Genomic DNA, 18,513 nt, shown 5'->3' with positions numbered 1-18,513 from the left:
CTATAAGTCTTTGCTAGGTAAAGCCCTGCCTTATCTCAGCTCACTGGTCACCATAGCAGCACCCACCTGTAGCATGCGCTCCAGCAGGTATATTTCACTGGTCACCCCCAAAGCCAATTCCTCCTTTGGCCGCCTTTCCTTCCAGTTCTCTGCTGCCAATGACTGGAACGAATTGCAAAAATCACTGAAGCTGGAGACTCATATCTCCCTCACTAACTTTAAGCATCAGCTGTCAGAGCAGGTTACAGATCATTGCACTTGTACATAGCCCACCTGTAAATAGCCCATCCAACTACCTCATCCCCATACTGTAATTCTTTTTTGCACCTTTGCACCCCAGTATCTCTACTTGCACATTCATCTTCTGCACATCTATTACTCCAGTGTTTAATTGCTAACTTGTAATTACTTCGCCAATACGGCCTATTTATTGCCTTACCTCCCTAATCTTACCTAATTTGCACACACTGTATATAGACTTTTCTATTGTGTTTTTGACTGTACGTTTGTTTATTCCATCACCATGAAACAAGTGTTAGACGCGACTTTGAAGAGCAGTGAGGATGAAGGAGATTATTTGGTCCAGGTAGTTTTCTTATGATGAACTGGATGGAATTCATTGTGGAGGAATCGTAAATAGGTCTACTTTATAATTGTGATATTCTTCGGAGATATTTACTGTGTTATAACAATTTGGCTATTTGGTTTATTTGAAAACATTTACTATTTACAGTGTGGATAACGGTAACGTCCAAGGCATTTTATTAGTTTACTGTTTTGATAGCCTAACGGTAAATTTGCCGTCTATTTACTTTGTTGGTACGATAAGGGAGTAGCGAAGTCTACAATAACTTTACTGGATGTGCCGTTATTATTTATTTCATTGCTGAATACATCTGCAAATGAAAATATACACATTTGGTGATACAGGGTTTATTTTATATTGAAATAGGCTATAGCACGAAAAAATAAACAATGATATATTTTCACATAACTTCCCTCAACCCCATACCACTACAACAAAACAATAGCATAGGGCAGGCTTTAACATTCTCCCCTTACACACCTCCACTGAGCTAAATGGGGAAGAGTAGATCATTTAGTGGGCGGGGAAAAGTATGAATGTTGGTAATGAAGGATTTTCTGCTTTTGAAATGTGGCACCATTTTTACAATTTAGAACGACTTATATTTTAGTCAAGATAAGATAAGCCACACCAACCAACCACCCCACTGAGGTGGATCAGAGATGGTAAACCTCCTCTTTACCAGGTGGATGGACACTACAATACTACTCTGTGTACCACAAGACTAAGAGATGGTACAGGACCCTTTTTTTCCCCCAATTTCATTGACATTTCATATACAACAAACTCTGTAATATACAGTACCAGTCAAAAGTTTGGACACAACTACTCATTCAAGGGTTTTTCTTTATTTTTACTATTTTCTACATTGTAGAATAATAGTGAAGACATCAAAACTATGAAATAACACATATGGAATCATGTAGTAACAAAAAAATGGTTAAACAAATAAAATTATATTTTATATTTGAGATTCTTCAAAGTAGCCACCCTTTGCCTTGAAAACTGCTTTGCACACACTTGGTATACTCTCAACCAGCTTCATGAGGTAGTCACCTGGAATGCATTTCAATTAACAGGTGTGCCTTATTAAAAGTTAATTTGTGGAATTTCTTTCCTTCTTAATGCGTTTGAGCCAATCACTTGTGTTGTGACAAGGTAGGGGTGGTATACAGAAGATAGCCCTATTTAGTAATACTATGGCAAGAACAGCTCAAATAAGCAAAGAGAAATGACATCATTACTTTAAAACATCAAGGTCAGTCAATCTTGAAAATTTCAAGAACTTTGAAAGTTTCTTCAAGCGCAGTTGCAAAAACCATCAAGCGCTATGATTAAACTGGCTCTCATGAGGACAGCCACAAGAAAGGAAGACCCAGAGTCACCTCTGCTGCAGAGGATAAGTTCTCTCTTGACCTCTACATTTGCCACCACTCCTCTGCCTGTACTGTGGAATAATGAGTCAATTTTGAGAGAGAGAGAGAGAGAGAGCTACCTGACCACCACCCTAAACCAGGACCTCCAATAAAGGAACCTCATTCTCTCCACCTAGCTAACTGGTGTTTTCCATGTTACTACATTTTTCCAGTTTATTCAAGGACATCAAGGGAGAGAGAGGTATCGCAACTGCTCCGCCCACAACCGCAAGGCTCTCCAGAGGGTAGTGCGGTCTGCACAACGCATCACCAGTGGCAAGCTACCTGCCCCCCAGGACACCAACAGCACCCGATATCACAGGAAGGCCAAAAAGATCATCAAGGACAACAACCACCCGAGCCACTGCCTGTTCACCCTGCTATCATCCAGAAGGCGAGGTCAGTACAGATGCATCAAACTTGGGCCGAGAGACTGAAAAGCAGCTTCTATCTCAAGGCCATCACACTGTGCTCAGTAATGTTTGTACCATGTTTTGTGCTGCTACCATGTGCTGCTGCCATGTTGTGTTGCTGCCATGTTGTTGTCATGTTGTGTTGCTATCATGCTGTGTTGTCATGTGTTGCTGCCTTGCTATGTTGTTGTCTAAGGTCTCTCTTTAGGGAGTGTTCTGTTGTCTCTCTTATGTGCGTTTTGTCCTATATTGTATTTATTTCTTAATCCCAGCTTCCGTCCCCACAGCAGGCCTTTTGCCTTTTGGTAGGTCGTCATTGTCAATAAGAATTTGTTCTTAACTGACTTGCCTAGTTAAATACAAAAATAAAGTTAACTGCACCTCAGATAACAGCCCAAATAAATACTTCACAGAGTTCAAGTAACAGACATCTCAAAATCAACTGTTCAGAGGAGACTGCATGAATCAGGCCTTCATGGTCGAATTGCTGCAAAGAAACCACTACTAAAGGACACCAATAATAAGAAGAGACTTGCTTGGGCCAAGAAACACGAGCAATGGACATTAGACCAGTGGAAATCTGTCCTTTGATCTGAAGTCCAAATTTGAGATTTTTGCTTCCAACTGCCGTGTCTTTGTGAAATGCAGAGTATGTGAACGGATGATCTCTGCATGAGTGGTTTTCATCGTGAAGCATGGAAGGAGGAGGTGTGATTGTATGGGGGTGCTTTGCTGGTGACACTGTATGTGATTTATTTAGAATTTAGGGCACACTTAACCAGCATGGCTACCACAGCATGCTGCAGCGATACGCAATCCCATATGGTTTGCACTTAGTGGGACTATCATTTGTTTTTCAATAGGACAATGACCCAACACACCTCCAGGCTGTGTAAGGGCTATTTGACCAGAAGGAGAGTGACGGTGCTGCATCAGATGACTTGGCCTCCACAATCAACCGACCTCAACCAAATTGGGCTGAGTTGGACTGCAGAGTGAAGGAAAAGCAGCCAACAAGTGCTCAGCATATGGTGGAACTCCTTCAAAACTGTTGGAAAAACATTCCTCATGAATCTGGTTGAGAGAATTCCAAGAGTGTACAAAGTACTCACTTATTCCGAATTTTGTTACATTACAGCCTTATTATAAAATGTATTAAAAAATTGTTTTCCCCCTCGTCAATCTACACAAAATAACCCATAATGACAAATCAAAAACAGGTTTCACATTTACATAAGTATTCAGACCCTTTAGTCAGTACTTTGTTGAAGCACCTTTGGCAGTGATTACAGCATCTGGTCTTCTTGGGAATGATGCCACAAACTTGGCACACCTATATTTGCGTAGTTTCTCCCATTCTTCTCTGCAGATGTTCTCAAGCTCTGTCAGGTTGGATGGGGAGGGTTTCTGCACAGCTATTTTCAGGTCTCTCCAGAGTCGTTCAATCAGGTTCAACTCCAGGCCCTGGTTGGTTTAGTCAAGGACATTCAGAGACTTGTCCCGAAGCCACTCCTGCATTGTCTTGGCTGTGTACTTAGGGTCATTGTCCTTTTGGAAGGTGAACCTTCACCCCAGTCTGAGGTCCTGAGCAGATTTTCATCAAGGATCTCTCTGTGATTTGCTCCGTTCATCTTTCCCAGGATCCTGACTAGTCTCCCAGTCCCTGCCGCTGAAAAACATCCCCACAGCATGATGCTGCCACCACCATGCTTCACCATAGGGATGGTGGCAGGTTTCCTCCAGACGTGACGCTTGGCTTTCAGGCCAAATAATTCAGTCTTGGTTTCATCAGATTAGAGAATCTTGTTTCTCATTGTCTGGGTCTTTACGTGCCTTTTGGGAAACTCCAAGTGGGCTGTCATGTGCCTTTTACTGAAGAGTGTCTTCTGTCTGGCCACTCTACCATAGAAGCCTGATTGGTGGAGTGCTGCAGAGATGGTTGTCCTTCTGGAAGGTTCTCCCATCTCCACAGAAGAACTCTAGAGCTCTGTCAGAGAGACAATCAGGTACTTGGTCACTTCCCTGACCAAGGCCCTTCTCCCCCGATTGCTCAGTTTGGCCGAGTGGCCAGTTCTAGGAAGCGTCTTGGTGGTTCCAAACTTCTTCCATTTAAGAATGATGGAGGCCACTGTGTTCTTGGGGACCTTTAATGCTGAATTTTTTTTACCCTTCCCCAGATCTGTGCCTTGACACAATCCTGTCTCAGAGCTCTACGGACAATTCCTGACCTCATGGCTTGGTTTTTGCTCTGACATGCACTGTCAAATGTGAGACCTTATATAGACACAGCCTTTCCAAATCATGTCCAATCAATTGAATTTACCACAGGTGGACTCCAATCAAGTTGTAGAAACATTTCCAGGATGATAAATGGAAACAGGATGCAGCTGAGCTCCATTTCAAATCTCACGTCAAAGGGTTTGAATACTTATGTAAATATAAATATTTTTTTATACATTTGCAAAAAAAATCGAACAACCTGTTTTCACTTAGTCATTTTCATGAAATTGTGTGTAGATTTGAGGATTTATTTAAATTTATAAAATTTTAGAATAAGACTAACGTAACAAAATGTGGAAAAAGTCCAAAAGGTCTGAATACTTTTCGAAGGCATTGTGTCTATAGATAGTTTATTTATTTGTATAGTTTATAAATATTTTTTTAACTCTATTTTCTTACAACTGCATTGTTGGTTAAGGGCTTGTAAGTAAGCATTTCACAGTAAGTCCTACACCTGCATTCGGCGCATTCCACAGGAAAATATCTGTTGCTCACTCGGATATCCTCCAGATCTTTTGAGACTACCTAGAGCTTCTCAATTTTGAATCATTCTATGACCGTTTGTGTCTGGTTTATTGTTCTTAAAGGCCCCTTAGGCGAAATATTGAGATGAAGTTATGAGTCATATATAGAACACATGAAATTGAATTGCGATGATCGTTTTAGCAGTATTTGAGAAGTATGATCAGCAGAGGAGGTCTCATCATTGTATACCTTTGAGCTCATTCTTGCCTCTGTTATTTTAAAGGAGCAATAATAAGTTCCTGAGACAAGTTTGAGACTTTTATTAGACAAATGATCTTAGTCTGAGGTGATCATTTCAGAAGTATGAGCCATAAAGGAGATATCTACATTTTATGTGCACCGTCTCCATGTCTCATTTATGTATCTTAAAATTACTACAGAAGCTATGCATGAGCTTGATTAATGAGATGAGAAACAATTGAGAATTTAATTTGTTTTAATTAATACTGCAAATTAATGGTGATTACCTGTTAAAAACAAGAATGAAAACTGATAGTGTTCAACAAATGTATTCAACAGTGCTTAATATATTTACAAAGCATATCACTTTTCATTCCCAGCACAGCTTGGGTTCCATTAACTCTAAGAACGTAAAAAAAAGGAATATTTAGCATATGCCCTTGTACCTGATTTGAAACATTAGGTAAACCCCAAAATAATATTGTAGAGATGAAAATAGGCAGTTGTCACCCACCAGATGTAGTGAACATAAAGTCTAACCTACATGTGACACCAGTAAGCCCATAACAGTATGTTCTTAAATTAACCTTATTTCAAATATGAACATTGCACATTGTACACAAACAAAAATATTTTAGAACAGTCACTATGACCTGCTCTGCTCCTACACTTGATGAAAGCCTTCTTCAGTTTGGCTTCATCGATTCCGGTCCAACCATCCAAGGTAGCACATCGCAAGACGTAGATCGGAATAAAGTATATAAAAAATGTAATGAATATTTTGACAAATAACACATAAATAACACATGACAATTCTACTCAAGGACTCACAGTATGCAAAACACATACGTCTTAAAAGGACATTGGGTATTTTGGTTTGTTTCTGAGGTATTTAAGATGCATTTTTAAACTTGATTTGACTTGATTGCAGTAACGAATTAGCAAATAACATACGTAAATCCTTTTCATCAAGAATCAATCCTAATATGCTGTAGGCAGTTAAGTAACAATGTAACCTAGCTTTGAGAAAATGCTTACTTAGAATTCCACTGACCTTCTTCCGGTCGAGGATTCGCTTCCCCTCGGGGATCTTGCCATGGCATCCAAAGGCAACTGAATTGACACATTCTTCCACTGAGAAAAAAATTGTCAAAAAGCAAATGAAACAGACTCAAGCAATCTTGCCTAGATGCCTGATGAATGGCAGCAAGGCGGAACGATGAGAGGAACATGCCACTGTCAGAAAACAACTCATGCTCGCCGAACGGCACTGATGGCCTTCTCTCCTGTAGCTCACAGTGTTTCTCTCCAACGATGTCAATGAGAGGTTGCAGCTCTCGGATCTGGACTGAGTCTGAGAGGAGACAATAGCACATACAGTACAGTCGTGGCCAAAACTTTTGAGAATGACACAAATATTAATTTTCACCAAGTCTGCTGCCTCAGTTTGTATGACGGCAATTTGCGTATACTCCAGAATGTTATGAACAGTGATCCGATGAATCGCATTTAATAGCAATGTCCCTCTTTGCCATGCAAATGAACTGAATCCCCAAAAAACATGTCCACTGCATTTCAGTCCTGCCACAAAAGGACCAGCTGACATGTCAGTGATTCTCTCGTTAACACAGGTGTGAGTGTTGATGAGGACAAGGCTGGAGATCACTCTCTCATGCTGATTGAGTTTGAATAACAGACTGGAAGCTTAAAAAGGAGGGTGGTGCTTGGAATCATTGTTCTTCCTCTGTCAACCATGGTTACCTGCAAGGAAACACATGCTGTCATCATTGCTTTGCACAAAAAGGGCTTCACAGTCAAGGATATTGCTGCCAGTAAGATTGCACCTAAATCAACCATTTATCGGATCATCAAGAACTTCAAGGAGAGCGGTTCAATTATTGTGAAGAAGGCTTCAGGGTGCCCAAGAAAGTCCAGCAAGCGCCAGGACCGTCTCCTAAAGTTGATTCAGCTGCGGGATCGGGGCACCACCAGTACAGAGCTTGCTCAGGAATGGCAGCAGGCAGGTGTGAGTGCATCTGCACGCACAGTGAGGCAAAGACTTTTGGGGGATGGCCTGGTGTCAAGAAGGGCAGCAAAGAAGCCACTTCTCTCCAGGAAAAACATCAGGGACAGACTAATATTTTTAAAAGGTACAGGGACTGGAATGCTGAGGACTGGGGTAAAGTCATTTTCTCTGATGAATTCCCTTTCCAATTGTTTGGGGCATCCGGAAAAAAGCTTGTCCGGAGAAGACAAGGTGAGCACTACCATCAGTCCTGTGTCATGCCAACAGTAAAGCATCCTGAGAACATTCATGTGTGGGGTTGCTTCTCAGCCAAGGGAGTGAGCTCACTCACAATTTTGCCTAAGAACACAGCCATGAATAAAGAATGGTACCAACACATCCTCCGAGAGCAACTTCTCCCAACCATCCAGGAACAGTTTGGTGACGAACAATGCCTTTTCCACCATGATATGGAGCACCTTGCCATAGGGCAAAAGTGATAACTAAGTGTCTCGGGGAACTAAACATCGATATTTTGGGTCGCTGAACAGGAAACTCCCCAGACCTTAATGCCATTGAGAACTTGTGGCAAATCCTCAAGACGCGGGTGGACAAACAAAACCCCACAAATTCTGACAAACTCCAAGCATTGATTATGCAAGAATGGGCTGCCATCAGTCAGGATGTGGCCCAGAAGTTAATTGACAGCATGCCAGGGTGGATTGCAGAGGTCTTGAAAAAGAAGGGTCTACACTGCAAATATTGACTCTTTGCATCAACTTCATGTAGTTGTCAATAAAAGCCGTTGACACTTATGAAATGCTTGTAATTATACTTCAGTATTCCATAGTAACATCTGACCAAAATATCTAAAGACACCAAAGTAGCAAACTTTGTGGAAATTAATATTTGTGTCATTCTCAAAACTTTTGGCCACGACTGTACATTCAATATAATGTGTTCAAGGCCTAATCACTCTTCCAAACATAAACAAAAACATTTTTTCAAAATGATTTACAATTCAACTTCATAAAATAAAGTTTGATAGGTGACATGATATTAATTACCTACCTATTCTCAAAATTACTTCCTCCATCCTTCCCTTGTCACAGAGGATTTTTTTCAACCTCGTAACTGCAACCATCACATGGCTGCCATGCGGCTGGTGCGTGCGGTCCCACTGGAGCTTGAACACGGTGAGCTTTAATGTTCAGTTGTGGGTGACTGATGTACTGTTGGTTGAGTTGGGCGGCCCTTCTCTTGGTTGTCCATATCTAAGAGTCTGTCATTGGAAAAAAAAGGTTTGAAAGAAAAACAATCTGGTCTGGCTGCCCAATGTATTCAACAGTGGCCCTATAAAATCTGCCATCTGACCCCTTAGCTAGAATGGCTACTCCTGACCTAAGATCTGGCTGCTGTCTGATAGGAACGTCCTCTTCACCTAGAATATCAGATGTTTGGAAGATTTTTGCAGTATATCCATCCTCAAACCTCACAAAAGCAAAATGTCCTGAGAGAAATTGAGAAGAGGGAGAGAAAATGTTAAAGGCGCTCTGCCATATGTTACTCGAAAGATCACTGGTTGAGACATATTTGCACATCATTATTTTCTCCTGCATGGTGCTTATCCTACGGGTAGCAAACCTTGATATGAATTCAGATTAGCACAGTACTTACCAGAATGCTCATTTGGGTCCAATTCTGGAGACATATCTTGCACCTTCTTTGTGGGAAACCTTTGTCTCTTTAGAGGACAATTCTTCTTAGGCATGTCCATTCTGTGAATAGTAATTTCAATAGGTTTGCTTTCAAGAGAATTTGCAGTTTCAATTGTAACTTGCCTGCTTTGACCAATTGATATAAATACAAATTCAAACCCATCAATCACTCATGATATAATGATAACTACAATCATTGCTTTATGTAAATTCAGTTAATTTAGCAAGCAGATGAAAATTATTGGGTTATTTGGACAGAAGTTAGAGATTATTTAGAAGTGCTGGTAGCTAGCAGCTAGCTAGCTAATTTCTATGGATAATTGTACCTTTTTGTTAAAACCAGTAACTTTAAATCTGAACAATAGCCCTAGTCTGGGAGATCAAAATGAAAAATTGTACTGTTGTATTTCTGAACGCGTAACTGCTAACCTGGCTGTAGCTAATGTTGGAAAATAGCCCTGAAAATTATATATATTACATATATTATTATTATTTCACCTTGGGGTACGATAATTTAATAATTCACAGTGTATTCAGTTGATTATGATGCTTACCTTCTTTACTTAGCAAATTCAAACTATCTGTGGCGATGGTCCACGTGGATCACTCATCAGCAAAGTAATGATCTCAATCCAATCTCCAACTGTCATTCCCGCGGGTCTTTGACTGGCGTCCAATCACATTTCAAGTAAGGTCATCCAATGAATTATATGTTCTTTTAAATAAACGCAAAACAGTATATGCCCGGGTTGATTAGCTAGTTGCCAGGGAGCAAATAGACTTTATATGGTTTTGCCAGGGAGCTCTTCTTACAAACTCATCAGGGAAAAGTTGAGTCAGTGTTCGCAAGAGTTAACTAAGTAAGTAAAATAGCTTTCTGTTTGTGTTAGTTATGCAACTTTATCACATAATATACTTCAGTCGAGACCCCCATGCATATTCCATTCCAATATAATGTTAGCCTAGCTGGTAGCCTTATTATTTAGTTTTTGATATGCATGTGTTTATGCACAACAACACCCCTAGCATTTCAGCATATGTGTGTACTGTTTATAAGGGACACAAATTCCTAATAATTTTATTTGGCAATGCATATTAGTATTGCATCTTGACTCTTTATAAGATGTGTTAGGCCTATGTATCTTGATGATAATTGAGTGAGCAAACACATTGCAGCATTGGGCTAGCCGTAATTAGTTGTCTCTCTATTGAATAATATTGGAGACTCAAAATGACAAGACCAGAGCCTGGAAGCCAATGGAGAAGAAAGATGAATAAAGACAACGCTGGGCTACTTAAACGACCAAGAAGGACTGCACATTTGGTGAGTGGCGTGGCATTGCTCTGACATATTTTAACATAGCAGACACAATTTTAATTGTTTTTCATTTTACTCCCTGCAGTCTGCCCGCATGAATGGAACGCAGCCACCCCATCAGGGCGGATCAACGGACCAGCCCCCTCAGGACAGAACACAACCGCCCCATCAGGACAGAACACCCACTCCATTAGGACATCATGATGAATGATATTTCAGTAAGTTAAATATTCTTATTCCACTTCCTATGTTTTATAGTAGCACCCTCTTGTACTAGAAACATATTTGCATAAACATCCAATTTTATTTTATCACGTGTGAGCTCCCTGGCAAACTTCTTGCCAAGTTTTTTTGAGACCCATGTGTACACGCACAGTGATTGTGCAACACAATGTTTTACTATTAATAAATGGTATCTAAACATACTATTAAACTGTTGTTTTATTATTTTCTGTTACCAGCACAAGACAATGTTTCAATGATTGACTTTACCATTGAAAATGAAGAGCCAACATCCAACTTCAGATCAGCCAGCAGAGATACTCCTGATGTCCTAACAACTGTATGCGACAATACTGATCAGTATGATCTATCTGAATCCTTTGAGGAAGTATTGCCTGATTTCATGGATTGACCCTATGATAACTTTATCTTCAGTGAGGGATTTTAAAAGGTGTCTAGCAAGGAGGGTGCATAGTCAACATCCAATGACTCAACAAAAACAGGCAAACCATTATATGACAATGCATCCATAACCGTTGGAGAGTGTCTTTTGGTCATAAAGTAACTAGTAAGGTCCTTAAGTGTTTTGCTTAAATTAACAGCATTGCATTGTCCAGTCTCAACACAGACTGCTTGGGCAGTGTACAGAAGTTCAGAGACTTGTCTCACCTGTGGGACCAGCATGTCAGAAGAAGGATCAGCATCATCCTTCATGGAGGTTGAAATTGATGCTCAAATAAGATCAGTTTCTCAAGCCTGGTTTTTTTTCAGGAAAAGCTTAACTTTAGATTTTGTAGGATGAAGAAAGAATATACATATGATGCAGAAGTTTACAGACATCATGCAGATGGAGCTGGACTTCTTAGTGATCTTAGAAACATCTCACTTACATGTTACACAGATGGGGTACCAATTTTTAAATCGTTGACGTTTTCAGTGTGGCCTTTTTATTGTATCATTAATGAATTGAGCTTTATTGAACGCACAAAAAAATGTAATTCGATTTTTGCTGGGCTTTGGTATGGGGACTCAAAACCATCTATGGTTACATTTCTTAGACCACTAAGTAACACACTGAGTAAACTTCAAGAGGATGGAATTTATGTGCAGCCTGCAGAGGGCTCTGAAACGTTTTTGTTTGTGCAAAGTGCTCACCATTGCTGGCACATGTGACTTGCCTGCCAAAGCAATAGTACTAAATATAGTGCAGTTCAATGGAAACTTTGGATGTTTGAAATGTGAGCAGCCTGGAAAGACTGAAGACATGGCAAAGGGGGCATGTTCATGCATTTCCATTCAAAGAAATGGATCCAAAAGGGCTACCTCGCACGCATCAAACATTTGATGATGCTAAAATGGCCTATGAGACAAAAACCACTGTGAAAGGTGTGAAGGGTCCCTATTGGCTCAGCCAACTTAAAAGTTATGACCTAATCCGTAGCACTGGCATTGACTACATGCACTCAGCTGTTAGGAATAATGCGCCTTCTGATGCTTCTATGATTTTCCACTGAGTCTTCTCATCAGCATTTCAAAAGAAACAAAACAAAATAGACAAGGGATTGCAAGATGTCTGACCACCATCCTTGACACAATATCCTCGATCAGTAGCATCTCACAGGATGTTTAAGGCATCAGAATATTGGGCTCTTAATCTTTTGTTTTCCTGGGTGTTCTTTGAACGCTTTACTACAATCACTTCCTCCTAAGTTAAGCTATTTTCATTCCTCTGATGGACTCCATATCAATACAACAGATTGGTCATGCAGAGAAACTGCTATGGGACTTTTGCTCTCAAATTAGTCATCTCTATGGTGAGCGTTACCAAACTGCAAATATTCAACTTCTTGTGCACCTAGCAGACAGCGTCAGAGCCCTTGGCCCATCATGGAATCATTCATGTTTCCATTTTGAAGACAAAAATGGCTATTTGTTAAGGTTCATGCAGGGTACTCAAAATATACCCTTGCAAAATGGTCTATGCAGTCAAACTACTGCAGTCTATCCCTGCTATTTCGCAAAATCCTAAAGCCAGCTAATGCCGTAGCTGACTTTTACGCACGGATGACCAATGACCATAGTTTTTAATGACGAAAACAGTGATAAGTCGAGAAAAACAGAATTGGAGCATCAGGTAAACCTCAACTGGAGGCAAGGCACCTCTGCAATAGAAAACCTGCTGGTCGCCACATTAGTTCACCACATTCAGTGAAGGCATTTTACAGGGCACAAGTTGAGAGAACTCGTCTCATATCAAGGTATTATGGAAAGGAAAAAGGTACAAATAAAGTATGGACAGATTGATTTCTTTACCTCTGAGGAATCAGGTGACAAATGGGCACTTATTAGCGAATTTGAATGTGCAGGTTTTTCTTTGCTGCAAGATACTGTAACACATGGTACATGCTTTCATGTTGAGGCCCTATTGGACACCCCTGTCAACACATTTGTAATTGCCCATGAGCATGTTTTGGGCAAAGTTGTTTTCCTTGACGTCTATGCCCGGTATTGTGTTTGAAACTCCTTTCCAAAACACACCTGAGAAGGACTAGGTATACTCAACAAATGACTTGTGTTGGAACAGTATGAATGTATATTGAATGATGAATTAATGGAAATAAATCATATCTGCTCCACTTTTGTGATTATTTTACCCTTCAACACCGCTTTGAGATCATGTAGAGATATCTCTGAGATGACATTTGCATGAATTGATCAGACCTGTAATAATTAGTCTCATATATAGTTCATAGTGAGATAGGTCCAAGATTACAATGTGTAAATACCACTGAGATCTGTATGGGATGAATGTAAAACATGTTTGAGAGAGCATCTAATTGTTCGTATCACATTGAAATCTTTAAGTGCTACTTTCATTTATCTAGTAGCTGAGACTGAGAAAGGAGAACTCAGAGAGTTCAGAGAACTCACAGTGATCACTGTGAGACAGATCCATGTCTACTTCTCAGGAGTGACAATTGAGATGTATGAGAAAATGCACAGCATCTCACTTTAGTATTGACTAGTGCTCTTTTTGTCTAGGTGATGGACAGAGGTTATAAAGGATCTCTCATCTTGGATTTTGCTTTCCTATGGGATGTGACGTTCAAAAGTTTGGGGTCACTTAGAAAGCACATGTTTTGTCCATTAAAATAACATCAAATTGATCAGAAATACAGTGTAAGCATTATTAATGTTGTAAATGACTATTGTAGCTGGAAAGGGCAGATTTTTTAATGGAATATCTACATAAGCGTACAGAGGCCCATTATCAGCAACCATCACCCCTGTGTTCCAATGGCACGTTGTGTTAGCTAATCCAAGGTTATCATTTTAAAAGGCTAATTGATCATTAGAAAACCCTTTTGCAATTATGTTAGCACAGCTGAAAAATGTTGTCCTGATTAAAGAAGCAATAAAACTGTCCTTTAGACTAGTTGAGTATTTGGAGCATCAGCATTTGTGGGTTCGATTACAGGCTCAAAATGGCCAGAAACAAATAACTTTCTTCTGAAACTCATCAGTCTATACTTGTTCTGAGAAATGATGGCTATTCCATGCTGGAAATTGCCAAGAAACTGGTACAACGCTGTGTACTACACCCTTCACAGAACAGCGCAAACTGGCTCTAAGCACAATAGAATGAGGAGTGGGAGGCCACGATGCACAACTGAGCAAGAGGACAAGTACATTTGAGTGTCTAGTTTGAGAAACAGACGCCTCACAAGTCCTCAACTGGCAGCTTCATTAAATTGTAACCGCAAACACCAGTCTCAACGTGAACAGTGAAGAGGCGACTCCGGGATGCTGGCCTTCTAGGCAGAGTTGCAAAGAAAAAGCCATATCTCAGACTGGCCAATAAAAAGAAAAGATTAAGATGGGCAAAAGAACACAGACACTGGACAGAGGAACTCTGCCTAGAAGGCCAGCATCCTGGAGTCCCCTCTTCACTGTTGACATTGAGACTGGTGTTTTGCTTAAGTGAAGTTTCACCTTAGTGAAATGCTTACAAGCTAAAAAAAGAAAATAAATAAAAGTAACCAATATTTAAAGAGCACCAGTAAAATAACAATAGCGAGGCTATATACAGGGGGTATCGGTACAGTCAATGTGCTGGGGCAACGGTTAGTCGAGTTAAGGCTGTAACAACAAAATGTGGAAAAATACTTTCCGAATGAACTGTACATGCATACACACACTATTATTAACTGGGTGGTTTGATCCCTGAATGGTGATTGGCTGAAAGCTGTGCTATATCAGACCATATACCACGTGTATGACAAAACATATATTTTTTATACTGTTCTAATTACATTGGTCACCTGTTTATAATAGCAATAAGGCACCTCAGGGGTTTGTGGTATATGGCAAATATACCATGGCTATTGGCTGTATCCAGACACTCTGCGTTGTGTCATGCATAAGAACAGCCCTTAGCCGTGGTATATTGGCCATATACCACACCTCCTCGGGCCTTATTGCTTAAGTAGTTTCCTAAGGTGCAATACACATGAAGGCCAGTAGATGGGGAACTAGTCCCACTAATGACTGTGGGATCACTGGGGTGACCCTATGAAATTAGGAATGGCTTTCACCTGTGACAAAATATGTGAGGGTCAGACGTGGCCATTATATGTGAATGGGCTTATGTTCTGTTGAAAACAGATGTGGGCAGTAGTCCCAAATATGTATATAGTTGTTTGTTTCATTGATACTTGTTCCTCCAAACACTGGTACATTATTCTCAAGACCTGGGGGAGCCACAATCTGGTGTTGGATATCTTGTTTATTATGGTTTACAGTGCTTTTCACAACAAGAAACAAAGAAATTCAACATTTTATATATATTTTTTTACCTTTATGGCATATTTTCACTCATAAGTGTCTCGATGTTTTTGTTGTTGACATTATATTTATTGTAGCTAACAGTTTGCTGAATCCATAGACATAAAATACTTGATGGTGCCTATTACAGAAATGTCTGTAGAAGCCAAAATGTCAAGGTAGTGAAAAACAATGCATTATACTAGGGGAGATGTGATCCACAATCACACAACATAAATCAAGCTCATTGGGACGTCAAGTGAATGATTTCCATACCATAAATGCAGTATGGCCAGGTCTCTCTTGTCTATGTAGAGGTCATGGTCTGTGTCGAGCTCCCAGAACTTGCAGTAGATGACATAGAAATACGAGAAGAACTCAGCTGGTTCACATCCTCTTCCTGCTGCTGCTCTAGCAGGGACACATTCTGTTGGACTAATCAATTCAACAACCAACCAGCTAGACAAACAATCAGTTAACCAATCAATTAATAGTGACTTATTTTGCACTTTTCACTATACAGTGATGATGAAAACCTCCCTTGATGTGAAGAAACCATGGGAGGATCCAGACTCCAAACAGCCCCTCCTCTGACAAATGATTCATTCCACCTCAGAACTTCCTTCCTACCTGGAGAAATCTGGTTTTCCTGAGCTCTGAACAGCTGATCCTGCCTGTCCATGACCTGTTGACATTTGGAATATCCTCTGGACAACCTGCAAGGTACACAACACAATGATTTAACAGACAGCCTGCGTACACAGACAGCTTTAATAGCCTCCATTATACTCAAAAGTCCACTTCAACTCATCCTCACACACCCCAAAAAATAAAGATTATGTGACACCAATGCTTCAGAGTCATTCACACAATCCAATTAAGACGGAACACATTTTACATGATATTTAACAAAATACTTTAACCTCTTTAGACAAACTTAGTGGTATTTTGGTGTGGTATGTAAGTTGACTTTCTGTGATGATGTAGCGTGAGTGAAAGTCAGACGTCTCCTTTAGGAAGGCCAGGTATGTGTGAGAGTTCACCACATCCTGAACAACACACACAGGATGTTGACAACAATCTGTGCAGCAGCCATTTGATGATTGGAAAGAGACATTGTTACAACACACCAAAAATATTAATACATTTGGAGATTGTCAGGCCAAACTTTCAATACTGGGTAAGCCTACAAGATAGGGAGGGATGTATTTTCTGTTTGTCGAGATTGACAGTCTTTATTGTGGTGTTGAAAACGCAAACCATGATATTGAAGTGCCTGAAATCAGTATGCTTTGTCCGTTGTGGTCGGCAAACCCTTAACCTTCTTGCCCGTGTGGCATCGACAGTGCCACAAAAGCATGCTGAAGTGGAAAAGTTTATACCCACTTTTATAAACACAGGGTTGCTGCAGTTATTCTTATTTGTGGTCATACACATTATGGAGGGTCATATGAAAATATTTTTTATGTTGACAGAACATTCAGCACTCCCTCTCCGATGTTCACCAGAGGAATGTCTTTTGTTTCAATAGACCTTTTCCCGCTGAAACTAACACGTTCTAAAGCGAATACTGGAACAATATTTCTAACATAGAATGTGAGGAATGGTCAGAGGTGATCTATAGAACACTAATGTCATTTAGTTTGTTATTTTGTGATATCATTAAAATGATAAAGGAAATACTGTAACTTGGAAAATATGCCCACTTCACACATGAAGTGTCCATTCCATGCTTTGTGCATGAAATATGAAAAATTATGAGTGTTTTTGTTAAGAGAGGGATGTAATTTTAGGAGCCATAAGATAATTGTTTTACATACGTTTTACATAAGTCTGTAAGCTGCAGACTTAGAGCTGCAGCTTACATTTAAAGGGGTCTGAACTCTGAATCTCAACACGAGGTAGAGACGATAAACTCACCATTCTACTACTCTGCTCAAACCATCGTATTATGCTACTCTCATCATGCCACTGGGAACCATCGATATGGCTGGCCAGCCTATCTGCAGGAGCGAATGGAAGGAAAAAAACAAAAAATAAAACAACTCTGTAGTTCTGTTCAGGACTACACGACAAGTCACTGGATAGCGGACAACTACAGAGAAGAACAGTAGAAGACTTGTTGGAAACATTTTTTGGACAATCAGAGCCTAACAAGCGTGCCACGAAAAGGCCCAACCCCCTTTCCAAGGCGGCTCGGTTCCGAGAGAGATACACAGCGAAACAAGGCATTTCACGTAAATACATTCATAATTTCTTAATCCCAGTGGGCGGCGGTTGTGTGCAAAGTATAGGAGTACTGTAAGTGAGAGTAGTTTCTAAATGTACCAACGTTAAGTGTCTCTGTCCCTCTCCATGTCTTTTGTAGCAAGCAACCATATTGTTGTCAGTCCGCTAAGTACCTGTTAACATATTAAGTGTGTGTTTAATCTGTGGTACCATTTAATTAGCTAGTAAATATATAATTAAACCAATTTGTGTACTGAATCATAAGGCTCTGTTTTTTGCAGATGCAAGGAGGTTACGACTGTTCAGAAGGATGATATGATACGAGGTTATGATTAATAAGTTGACTATTTATAGATGTGACAAGTAGAGACCTTAGAGTTTAATTCGGGAGATGACAACTCTAAAGAACCACTCTCGTGGTGCCCTAGATCCTAATGAGTTAATTGTTACATTATTAATTTAAATTGGTTAACAATTAAACAGTTAGTTGATTAGATAAATAACAGTCCTCAGATTAATGTTCAAGTCAAGTCACGACCCCCTCTCTGCTGGAGGAGTAAAGGATACTAAATGTTGATCTAAATGCGAAGGGGGCGGTGAAATCAAAACAGCTTCATTTTGGGGCGGATGGCAGTGCAGTGACCCTTCCCATAAGAAATTAAATTATAGAAAAACCCATAAATCACCAGGTGTGAGGAAACGGCACAGGACAGTCACATCTACTTGGCGCCAAACCCTTCTTCATTCATCACAACAGTCAGAGCCCATTCTCTCGGCACGCAATACAAATTAAAAGGC

The 18,513-nt window shown here is 40.1% G+C and overlaps 1 long non-coding RNA gene across 1 annotated transcript; it reads left to right on the top strand.

Moving 5' to 3' along the window:
- The first annotated feature begins 8,317 nt into the window (after positions 1–8,317).
- On the top strand, positions 8,318–13,298 carry LOC115160613 (uncharacterized). The gene is made up of 3 exons (XR_003869092.1): positions 8,318–10,446; positions 10,526–10,658; positions 10,902–13,298. It is a non-coding gene; the product is annotated as an uncharacterized LOC115160613 (long non-coding RNA).
- The last annotated feature ends 5,215 nt before the right edge of the window (positions 13,299–18,513 follow it).

The sequence above is a fragment of the Salmo trutta genome, chromosome 24, assembly GCF_901001165.1.
Source record: "Salmo trutta chromosome 24, fSalTru1.1, whole genome shotgun sequence".
Classification (NCBI taxonomy): Eukaryota; Metazoa; Chordata; class Actinopteri; order Salmoniformes; family Salmonidae; genus Salmo; species Salmo trutta.
Note: the sequence above shows the minus strand (reverse complement) of the source record. Positions and strands in the feature narration are given on the sequence as shown.